At 45.1% G+C, this 11,576-nt stretch overlaps 1 long non-coding RNA gene across 1 annotated transcript; it reads left to right on the top strand.

Moving 5' to 3' along the window:
• Positions 1-8,654: 8,654 nt before the first annotated feature.
• Positions 8,655-10,371, top strand: LOC124679176. Its single transcript, XR_006994848.1, has 3 exons — positions 8,655-8,844; positions 9,450-9,719; positions 10,046-10,371. It is a non-coding gene; the product is annotated as an uncharacterized LOC124679176 (long non-coding RNA).
• The last annotated feature ends 1,205 nt before the right edge of the window (positions 10,372-11,576 follow it).

Genomic DNA, 11,576 nt, shown 5'->3' with positions numbered 1-11,576 from the left:
CATAAGCATGGTCAAATACACATATATAGCATGGGGCGGATGCAGCCAAACAGCTCACCGTGCAAGTGTGCATGCCCAACAAGCACACACAGGCCGGTGAGTCACCACATGCTTGCCAGGCCAAAATGGGTAGAATACCCAGCTTGTATCATCATCCGGCTACTAAGCCATTTGGTGGAAGCAAACCGAAGATCAGCCGGAAGGAAATCACCAAGGGAACATTGGTATGTCAGTATGGTGACACTACCGAGAGAAATCCAACATGGATTAATCCCTAACTAGCCATCCAAACTCACCTAGCACCACACGGCTAGTTATACCATCGGAATATAGACATTTAAATGTCTATTTTGTTTTCAACAACAGAAAGCTACTGGTAATCTAGTCATGGATCAACCGAGATAGCATGAGAGAGTCACAACAACAGACCACAGTAAAGGGGAGCCACCCTTGGACAACATAAAGGCTGTCGGGGCTACCTCAAACCCATAGGAACATTCACTAAGCCACCGCATCATAACCCAATAGGGCTCAAGATGAGCTAGGGTACCCAATCAATGATTGGCAACCCTCTAGCTACATCCAGTCCATCCATGAGATCATTACTGCTCAGCAGTTCATCTCATTTATCTAATCAATCAAGTTAAACTAACCAGATAAATGAAATGCATAATTAATAGTGCACCAGACTATTGCAAATGATCCAGAGGATACCACAGTAGCATACCATAGTAGCATTTCTTGCATTTAAATGAACCAGTAGCATCAAAACCAACCAAATGTCCAACTAGCAAGCAATACCAAGTGAGCAAGTCTTCATTACCTTGTACAGGTTCAGACAAGGATTTATAGAACAAGTACAGAGAGGCAGAGGCAGAGGCATAGACAATTTCTATAAGCATATAGAACACTCCAATTTCTATAAGCATAGACAATTTCATTGTCACATCTTTCTATAAGCATCACTAGCAGCAGCAGACAATGCATATGAACACCATATACAGGTACGGTTCGGAACAATTTCATTGTCACATTGTACAGGTTCAGAACAACATATAGAACACTCCAATAAGCATCACTAGCAAGCAGCAGCAATGCATATGAACACCATATGAAGCAAAACGATTAGGGGCAATGCATCCAGAGCAACAGCGAGCAATACATCCGGAGCGAGCATTTCGTCGAGCACGTTGTGCTCGCGCGGGGAGGAAGAGGGAGGGGAGGGGAGGAAGAGGGAGGGAGCTCACCGACGACAACAACGGTTGTGGAGGAGCTCACCGACGACGACGGCAAGGGTGGAGGTCGCGGCGGCTCCTCCACCTTGACGCGACGGCGGCCCCTCCTCGCGGCGGCCCCTCCTCGCCGTAGCGGCAGCTTGTGCTGCAGGTGGCGGGGATGGGAGGAGCGTGGCGGCAGGCGGCCCTCGCGTAGGAAGGCGGCGGCGACGGCGACGGCGATGGCGACGACCATGGCGGCGCGCGGTGAGGAGAGGGAGAGGGGAGAGGCGCGCGGTACGGATCAGAGGTGAACAGGCGTGGGCGGGGAGGGCACGGGATGATATAGCTAAGTTCCCTTAGTTCCGTGGCGCACCGGAACAAGTGCGCCACGGAATCAAATACTTCGTGGCGCACCAAAGAAAGTGCGCCACGAAACGAGTAATCTACGTGGCGCAGCGCACCGCGTGCGCCACGAAATACGTACACCGATAATTGGGGGTGACAGGTTGTGGGGCCCGCCAAGTTTTTGTGGCGCATGGTCGGCTGCTGCGCCACAAAATTAAGCTATTTCTGTGGCGCACCTTGCTTGGTGCGCCACAAAAACAGTTTCTGTGGCGCATTTTTAGTGGTGCGCCACAGAACTAAGCTTTTGCCTATAAGGGTTTTCCTACTAGTGCTTTACTTGGAGCGTCTGTATGTTTTTATTTTTGTTTGTGTTTGAATAAAATCGGATCCTAGCATTCCTAGTGTGGGAGAGAGACACGCTCCGATGTTGCATATGAACACTGGTGTTCTTAGCTTTATTTTTAATGTTCATGGCGAAGGTTGAAACTGCTTCGTTCATTGTTATTTGGTTGGAAACAGAAAATGCTTCATGTGGTAATTGGTATATTGTCTTGAATAATTTGATACTTGGCAATTGTTGTGCTCATATAGATCATATTTAAGCTCTTGCATCATGTACTTTGCACCTATTAATGAAGAACTACCATAGAGCTTGTTGAAATTTGGTTTGCATGATTGGTCTCTCTAAAGTCTAGATATTTTCTGGTGAGGTGTTTGAACAACAAGGAAGACAGTGTAGAGTCTTATAATGCTTGCAATATGTTCTTATGTAAGTTTTGCTGTACCGGTTCATACTTGTGTTTTCTTCAAACAACCTTGCTAGCCTAAGCCTTGTATTGAGAGGTATTACTTCTCATGCATCCAAAACCCTTGAGCCAAAAACTATGCCACTTGTGTCCACCATACCTACCTACTACATGGTATTTTTCTGCCATTCCAAGTAAATTGCTTGAGTGCTACCTTTAAAATTTCATTCCTTGTCTTTGCAATATATAGCTCATGGGAAAATAGCTTAAAAACTATTGTGGTAAAGAATATGTCGCTTATGTATCTTATTTCTTATAAGTTGCTTGTTGAGCGGTAACCATGTTTCTGGGGACGCCATCAACTATTACACCTTTGTTGAATATCATGTGAGTTGCTATGCATGTTCTCTTGTCTGAAGTAAGGGTGATTTATCATGATCAAATGGTTTGAGTATGCATATTGTTAGAGAAGAACATTGGGCCGCTAACTAAAGCCATGAATCATGGTGGAAGTTTCAGTTTGGACATCAATCCTCAATCTCTTATGAGAATATTATCTGTTGTTGAATGCTTATGCATTAAAGAGGAGTCCATTATCTGTTTTCTATGTTGTCCCGGTATGGATGTCCTAAGTTGAGATGTATCAAAAACGAGAAATCAAATGCGAACTATCTCCTTGGACCTTTGTACAGGCGGCATAGAGGTACCCCTTTTTGACACTTGGTTGAAACATATGTTATGCAATGATAATCCATGTAAATCCAAGCTAATTAGGACAAGGTGCGGGCACTATTGGTATTCTATGCATGAGGCTTGCAACTTATAAGATGTCTTATGCATAACACATATGAATTATTACTACCGTTGACAAAATTGTTTCTATGTTTTCAAAATAAAAGCTCTAGCACAAATATAGCAATCCATGCTTCCCTCTGCGAAGGGCCTTTCTTTTACTTTATGTTGAGTCAGTTTACCTACTTCTTTCTATCTTAGAAGCAAATACTTGTGTCAACTATGTGCATTGATTCCTACATACTTGCTTATTTGCATTCATCATATTACTTTGTGTTGACAATTATCCATGAGATATACATGTTGAAGTTGAAAGCAACTGCTGAAACTTATATCTTCCTTTGTGTTGCTTCAAAATTTCTACTAAGAATCTATTGCTTATTGAGTTAACTCCTATGCAAGTCTTATTGATGCTTGTCTTGAAAGTACTATTCATGAAAAGTCTTTGCTATATGATTCAGTTGTTTAATCATTGTCTTTACCATTGCTTCGAATCACTTCATTCATCTCATATGCTATACAATAGTATTTATCAAGATTATGATAGCATGTCACTTCAGAAATTATCCTTGTTATCGTTTACCTACTCGAGGGCGAGTAGGAACTAAGCTTGGGGATGCTTGATACGTCTCAAACGTATCTATAATTTCTTATGTTCCATGCTACTTTTATGACAATGATCACATGTTTTATACACACTTTATGTCATTATTATGCATTTTTCCAGCACTAACCTATTAACAAGATGCCGAAGCGCCAGTTGTTGTTTTCTGCTATTTTTGGTTTCAGAAATCCTACAAAGGAAATATTCTCGGAATTGGACGAAATCAACACCCAGGGTCTTATTTTTCCACGGAGCTTCCAGAAGACCGAAGAGCATACGAAGTGGGGCCACGAGGGGCCAGACCATAGGGCGGCGCGGCCTACATGGGGCCCGCGCCGGCCTATGGTGTGGGGCCCCTGCGCCGCCTCCGACTCTGCCCTTCCGCCTACTTATACTCTCCATCGCGAAAACCCTATTACCGAGAGCCACGATACGGAAAAAGTTCCAGAGACGCCGCCGCCGCCAATCCCATCTCGGGGGATTCAGGAGATCGCCTCTGGCACCCTGCCGGAGAGGGAAATCATCTCCCGGAGGTCTCTACATCACCATGATCGCCTCCGGACTGATGTGTGAGTAGTTCATCCTTGGACTATGGGTCCATATCAGTAGCTAGATGGTTCTCTTCTCCTCATTGTGCTATCATGTTAGATCTTGTGAGCTGCCTATCATGATCAAGATCATCTATTTGTAATGCTACATGTTGTGTTTGTTGGGATCCGATGAATATGGAATACTATGTCAAGTTGATTATCAAGCTATCATATATGTGTTGTTTATGATCGTGCATGCTCTCCGTTGCTAGTAGAGGCTCTGGCCAAGTTGATACTTGTGACTCCAAGAGGGAGTATTTATGCTCGATAGTGGGTTCATGCCTCCATTGAATCCGGGACAGTGATAGAAAGTTTTAAGGTTGTGGATGTGATGTTGCCACTAGGGATAAAACATCAATGCTTTGTCTAAGGATATTTGTGTTGATTACATTACGCACCATACTTAATGCAATTGTCTGTTGTTTGCAACTTAATACTGGAAGGGGTGCGGATGCTAACCCGAAGGTGGACTTTTTAGGCATAGATGCATGCTGGATAGCGGTCTATGTACTTTGTCGTAATGCCCGATTAAATCTCATATTACTCATCATGATATGTATGTGCATTGTTATGTCCTCTTTATTTTTCAATTGCCCAACTGTAATTTGTTCACCCAACATGCTATTTCTTATTGGAGGGACACCACTAGTGAACTGTGGACCCCGATCCATTCTTTTACATCTGAATACAATCTACTGCAATCATTGTTCTCTGCTGCTCTTCGCAAACAAACATTATTTTCCACACCATACATTTAATCCTTTGTTTACAGCAAGCCGGTGAGATTGACAACCTCACTGTTAAGTTGGGGCATAGTATTTTGATTGTGTTGTGCAGGTTCCACGTTGGCGCCGGAATCCCTGGTGTTGCGCTGCACTACACTCCGTCACCAACAACCTTAACGTGCTCCTTGACTCCTACTGGTTCGATAACCTTGGTTTCTTACTGAGGGAAAACTTGCTGCTGTACGCATCACACCTTCCTCTTGGGGTTCCCAACGGGCGTGTGCTTTACGCGTCATCATGGCGGCGCAGCGTCGAGCGACGCGCGGCGAGGTGTGCGGCGGCACGGGGTGGGACTACTGCGGTGGCGCGGGGCAGGGCTGCTGTGCGGCGGCTCGAGGCGGGGCTGCTACGCGACGGCGCGGGGCAGGGCCGGCGTGCGGCGGCACGGGGCGGGGCTGGGGTGCGGCGGCGCGGGGCGGTTGGCCGGCTTGGTTGATGAGAGGAAGAAGAAGCAAGGAAAAAGAGGGAAAAAAGAAAAAAGCTAACGGGTGGACTTTTAGCTGTTTTACGGTTTTGGATTAGGGGTTCTGTTCTGCGCCGGCAGTTTTCCGACCCGTAAACACGAGTGGGGTGAACTGAACTCTGGTTTTTAGTTCGCGTTTTTAGGGCTCTGCTAGAGATGCTCTTAAAACACTAGGCAAAGACTTATTTTGCCGTGCGTTTATTAAAAACATTAGGCAAAGGCGTGCAAGACCATGCCTTTTGTGCTTTGCCGTATTCGGCGGCTTTGCCGTGAGCCTGGATACGGCTTTGCTGTCGATATTTTCTTTACCGTGCGCCCCGTTTTTCTTCATTCTTTGCCATGCCGCCATTCTTTGTCGTGTGGTTTCATGCCATCGCACTGCAAAGATTTTTTTGCCGTGCGCATGCGCATAGCAACGACGCGTCGTACAACAATGCCTTTTTTCCCCTAGTGTTTCTTCGTCAACAGGCCCTACTTTTTCTTACTTTTTTATTAAAGAAATCACAGCAACTTAATTACGCCTCTAAGATGTTATCTTCCCAAGTGAATATGGCAATATGCTACCACCAGCCCAAAACTTAAGCATTATATATTATTTTTGGAAATTCAAACTATATCAACTTTGACCAAGTTTTTTATCAAAAATCGTTACCATACAAAAATACAAAATCAATATTATTAGATAAAATAATGAAATATATTTTCATAGAGTATCTATAAAATATCATATTTATTGATACATTTCTTCTAAAAATTTGATCATATTTTACTTTATTGGCTTTTAAAAAATGCAAGTTTTAAGCCTTAGGATGAAGGTAGTATCAGGTTCAGATAAATAACTACTATACTAAAGCTGAACAGGTTCGATTTTTCTCCTAATTTTGGATTTTTTTTCGGAGTAACCTGCAGCTGACACGTAGGTAGTTTTCTGGTTAATTTTCGTAGTCATTTCTCTGTGTGTATATCTGGTGCCCTCTTGCACTTGTTTTTGGTCCTTTCCTTTGGTCTGTGGTGCACTTTGTTTTGACGTGGGTGGATATAGCATTTCTTATGTTCTGGTCCCACTTGATTTAACTCACACCGCTTTGACCAAGGAGAGCAAAACAAAATCCCACCGCTGTCTCCATTGGTAAAGTTCTGGCAAGGTTCCATGCTCCGCCACTATTAAGCCGCTTCCAAGCCCCATTGCTGCCCGCCCTCAGGTCGTCGTCCCCGGCGGGCGCGTGCCCCTCCCCGAGGTCACCGGCCCCGGCGGGCGTCTGCCTCGGTCGCCGGCCCCCTCCTGGTCCATCCCTGGGTCGTCGTCGCCGGTCGCTCGCCGGATCCCCGAGGTCGTCGCGGCCCGCACCTGCTCTGCCTCGAGGTTGCCGTACCCGGCCACCGTCTGCCCCGCCCCGAGGTCATCACGGCCCGCAGCTGCTTCGCCTCGAGGTCGCCGTACCCGGCCGGCGTCTGCCCCGCCCCGAGGTCATCGCGGCCCGCAGCTGCTCCGCCTTGAGGTCGCCGTACCTAGCCGACGTTTGCCCTGCCCGAGGTCGTGGCGGCCCTCACATGCCCCGCCTCGAGGTCGTCGTACCCAGCCGGCGTCTGCCTCGCCCCGAGGTCAGAGCCTGCTCCACCCACCGCCCGGTGGTTCAAGTCAGCGGTCGGACCTGCGACCAACGGCCGAGGTCTAGCACAGAGGGCGTTGCCGTGGGGAATTCGGGATTTGCCGTATTTGGAAGCGGGAGGGATGGCCGCGACGTGCGGGGCCCTTCGCCTTCGTACCAGCAGGTTCCACCGGGTCGGCCGTCGGCCGCAGATGCAATGGGCCGCGCGTCGGGAGGCCGCACCGAGAGGAGCAGCGCCAAGGCCATCATCTCGCGACCGGCCGCCATTGTCTGATGCATCGGTGCGACCATGGTTTGTTCGTTCCTCCCGCTCCTTCCCATGTTCTCCTTTTTTTCCTCTTCCTTTTGTTGAGCTCCGTCTTGACCGGTGACTCTCCAGGACCAAACGACACCACCACACGGAGCTTCCCCTCTGTCTCGCCTTGCCCCAGCGTCGTGCCCTGCCCTCGAGTCCCAGTGAGGCTCGCCATGCAAGGATGATGGCGACAAGAAGAGGCATCGCCTCAATTTTAGTCTTCTCCAATAAAGATGTGCCCGTCGCTGGCTTGGCCATCCACCGATGTCACAGGTTTGCTGGGAGGTGCCCATCCAAGATTTAGTTTGTGTAGTGTTAATTTTTCCTTTTCTATGCAGACTGCGAGATGAATCTGGATGATTTCTTTTAAATTTGACTCAAAGGTGACCAGATCCGAAATTTAGTCAGTACCAACCGTCTTGGGTCTCTTCTATAGAACGCCCTATTTTCATGCCAATTTCCACTCCATGGATTTGCTTTGCAGACCCGAAAAGAGCCTAGCTGGATAGGATGGACGCTATTTGTGTCGTGCGTATGCAGCTCATCTGCAGAGCTGCAGCCGAGAAATGCCAGGTATGCAGAGTCCTGTGTCAAAAATTCATGTATGCAATATATATTTTGTGATTCTTTGATGAGTCTTAGTTCAGTAGGTATCTTATAGTAATTCAGTCGTCAGAACCAATTTAAGATTCTCTACATGAGCTATTATGGTACCACTTGTTACGGTGACAGCTCCATCAAAATTCAGCGTTTGCAGTAATGATTATGTTTCTCATCTCTGTACAACACTGTAAAAGTTTATAATAATCAGTTTCAGTTTGTTGCAATTTTTCTTCTTGCTGTTCCATATTCTTACAAGGGAACTCATTTTTTGTTCAACGGGTGCCTCCATTTATTATTAAATGACCAAATTGAAACAATCAAAAATATAGGTAATACATGTAAAGTGCTTAGAAGAATCATTTGTTATCTAGGTTGTCATATGAGAATATAATTATCTACACATAACTGAAAATAACTCAGTCGACCTTCTCTGCATGCAAGATTTTTTTCGAGGATGCTCTGCATGCAAGATGAGTGACTGCCTCTATGATTTACTATTTTTTTCGAGTATAGTTCGAATTTCTTGAAATACTTTCCGTTGATGTATTTGTCATGTGGAGCCTCATCAGGGTCTCGCTGGCCACCGTCGTTGCCCGCAATTCCCGCAGCCAGGTTGGCCGTGATGGATACTGGCGAATCGACCACCGCCGCCTGATGGTGCGCTCAATGTTGTTCTACTCCCACTGTAGGCGAGGCGGCGCCTGTGGCATCAGGACCATCCGGATCTGGATCAATTCGTCGAGATACAGGCCACTTCCACTGATCTATTAAGAGCATATGATTGCTTCAGAAAGGTGATATCTGCAATTAGATAACATATACATATCCAAAAGGAATTGTTGGTATAAGATTGCTTGAGAAATAATCTCTTCCAGGCGTGGGAGCAGAAAGTTGAAAATGACCTTATAAGTCTGATTGTCTGAAACATCAAATGATTAATTTGTGCATTGTACAGTTTGAAAATTCTGCCTCTGAGGTGTAGAGGACGTTACCATCTGAAACATCAAAATGATTAATGTGTGAGTTTGGATTGACATGCTATGCGCATGGGCACATAGCCACACACTAGAGAACTGTGTAATATTTCTTCCAATTTTTTAACAAGCTACTGTATATTTTTCCTGCATAAGATTTAAGAAGCGCATATATTGTACTTTTGAAGCACTTTCTCAGGAACATTGTGTCTGACAAATTAGTAATCACTTACTATAGCTATTATCCAAGAATTGCATGTTTTTACTTTTTACTAGAATGCAGTGTCATGAGCGGTTTATTTAACTGCCTAATGGAGTTCAGCTCTTGCCCCGTCTTTAGTTACATGTTTTAGCTTTTTAAATTACTGTTCTTTGTGTCTGTCATGTTTACCGTCTTCCAAATTGCTTCATTTCTTTGTTGTCAGGCAAGTTCTATGGTTGATGAGGAGATTCAGTATCTTCGTCTGCCCATGGGTTGCAACACGAGTTTGAAATTGTGAGGAAGAGAATGGATGCTGAAGCAAAGAAAGCATATAAGTTACTTGACCAACTTCCATATCTCCACAAGACATGTCTATACTCAGTTATGGATACCAGCTCCACCTCTGAAAAAAAGGAAGGTCAAAGCATTGGTTACTACACCAAACACCAGACTTCAATACAATTCAAAGAGCTGCAGCACCGTTGCTAATAGAGTGAGTAGTGTCTACAACAAATTATTACCGTTCTCATTTTCAACAAAAAATGGAAGTTTAACTTCAAGATACTTCTTTTAGTTCTGAAATTTTGTGTTGCCAGTGTAAAGTTGACAACAATAACTAAATAAAACTATCTACTGATACTTTGGGTGCTATATATTCCAGATTATCTGCTGCTACTGTAAAGTTTTGATTCTGAAATCCATATGCCCAAATACCTTATCTAACTATTTTCCATACATACATTGCCTTTTCACTCAAATCATCATACCTAAACACTAATAATCTATTGCATACAATGACCTTGCTCAACTTGAATGCAGGTTTGTGCTGACATATTGGTAAAGAAAGCATATGAAGAGTGGATGCATGATGTAGGATATGATGGTAAGACACTCCAGAGCTTCAAGCATAATCTGTCGCAAGTGATAGAGCAGCAGCTTCAACAATTAACCATGCTTCAAATGGTTCAATCAATGCACACAAACAATTATTTGCGGAACATCTAGCCAAACTTCCGCACTTACTACAAGGTAATAAGATCTAAACTAAGAATCCTGATGCATCTTGTGAATATTTCATGTTTGCACTATTGTTTCTATAAGGTTATTAGTCTAATTTGAAGTGAGTTTCATATCTTCAAGTTTTCCATTGTTCGCATGTCCAGTCAAGTCATCTCAACCTAAGGATCGAAGACAAGGAAGAAAACCACGAATCTGCCGACGTTAGTCCTCAGAAAGGTCATGTTTAGAGCTGCTAATCTACCTTCAGTCTCTAGGAATAAAGACTTCTATTATACTGTAGTATTAAGTGTCCACCAGGAAAATAAATTACTTTGTCGTGCTACTATGTTCTTTATCGTACTCTGTTTCTTATGACTCCAAGTAGAAAGTGTCGGTAGGTACAAGTAATTAAGGAGTAGCTAATTTCAGCAGTTTTGTGTGTTCGGAAATTAAATTCCTTCTGCTTCCACTCTAACTACAACCACATATCCGAATTTACATAAGGGAACATTTTTGTTCACTGTGGATTATTTGATAAATTGTACAAACCACACCTATACATGCACTATGACATTTTCTTACCAACTATGTTAACGCGCACTGTTTGAACAACAAAAACCTCACTACTTCTACCATTTCAAGAGCGTTTTCAAAATTGTAGAACACAGTTGGCACGGCGTGCCGCCGTGCCCATCCATTGCTAGTATAAGTGATGCCGGAACTGAAACCCACTTAAGGGCTTGTTTGGCAAGCCCGTTCACACGTATAACACATAGACAAAACAACAGTTCCTCCAAATAATGCGGGTTTTTTTTATTTGAGAAAAACAACGCGTCATTCGTATAGCAAAATAGAGTACAGCACACGCAGTACAGAAGATCCCAGAAACACCCAGGTGTTCCAGAAAAAAATCAAAGAGAACCCTAGAAAACAGAAAATAAAAAATAAGCCCTTCTAGGTCCCTGCGCAGAGCACCAACATTGCTCGCCACCAACCGACGTCGTTGCCGAAGCCCCACCGGAGGGAAGAAAGACGAGCTTCCGCCGCACCCAGAAGATTCGTCGAACACCATCACGGACCACGCCGCTTTGTGAGCCGATTGTGCGACTCGCCGCAGAACGGCAGAGCCAAGTCGTTGGGGCTCGTCGGCCGATCTGAGCTCATGCTCACCGGATCCTGAATCGGTCGCCTTCAGTCGACAAAGAAGACGAAGAATAGCCGATTCGCCAGCCGCTTGCCACCGCCGAAGAACTGAAACGCCTGGTCTTCTGAGAACCGCCGCCGCCGCCATCCCAGATGCAGGCGACACGCGCCGGCCGCAGAGCTCCTGTACAAATCCACCCGGCCATCC

Source organism: Lolium rigidum, chromosome 7, assembly GCF_022539505.1.
Source record: "Lolium rigidum isolate FL_2022 chromosome 7, APGP_CSIRO_Lrig_0.1, whole genome shotgun sequence".
Taxonomy (NCBI): Eukaryota; Viridiplantae; Streptophyta; class Magnoliopsida; order Poales; family Poaceae; genus Lolium; species Lolium rigidum.
This window is presented reverse-complemented; position numbering and strand designations above follow the sequence as displayed.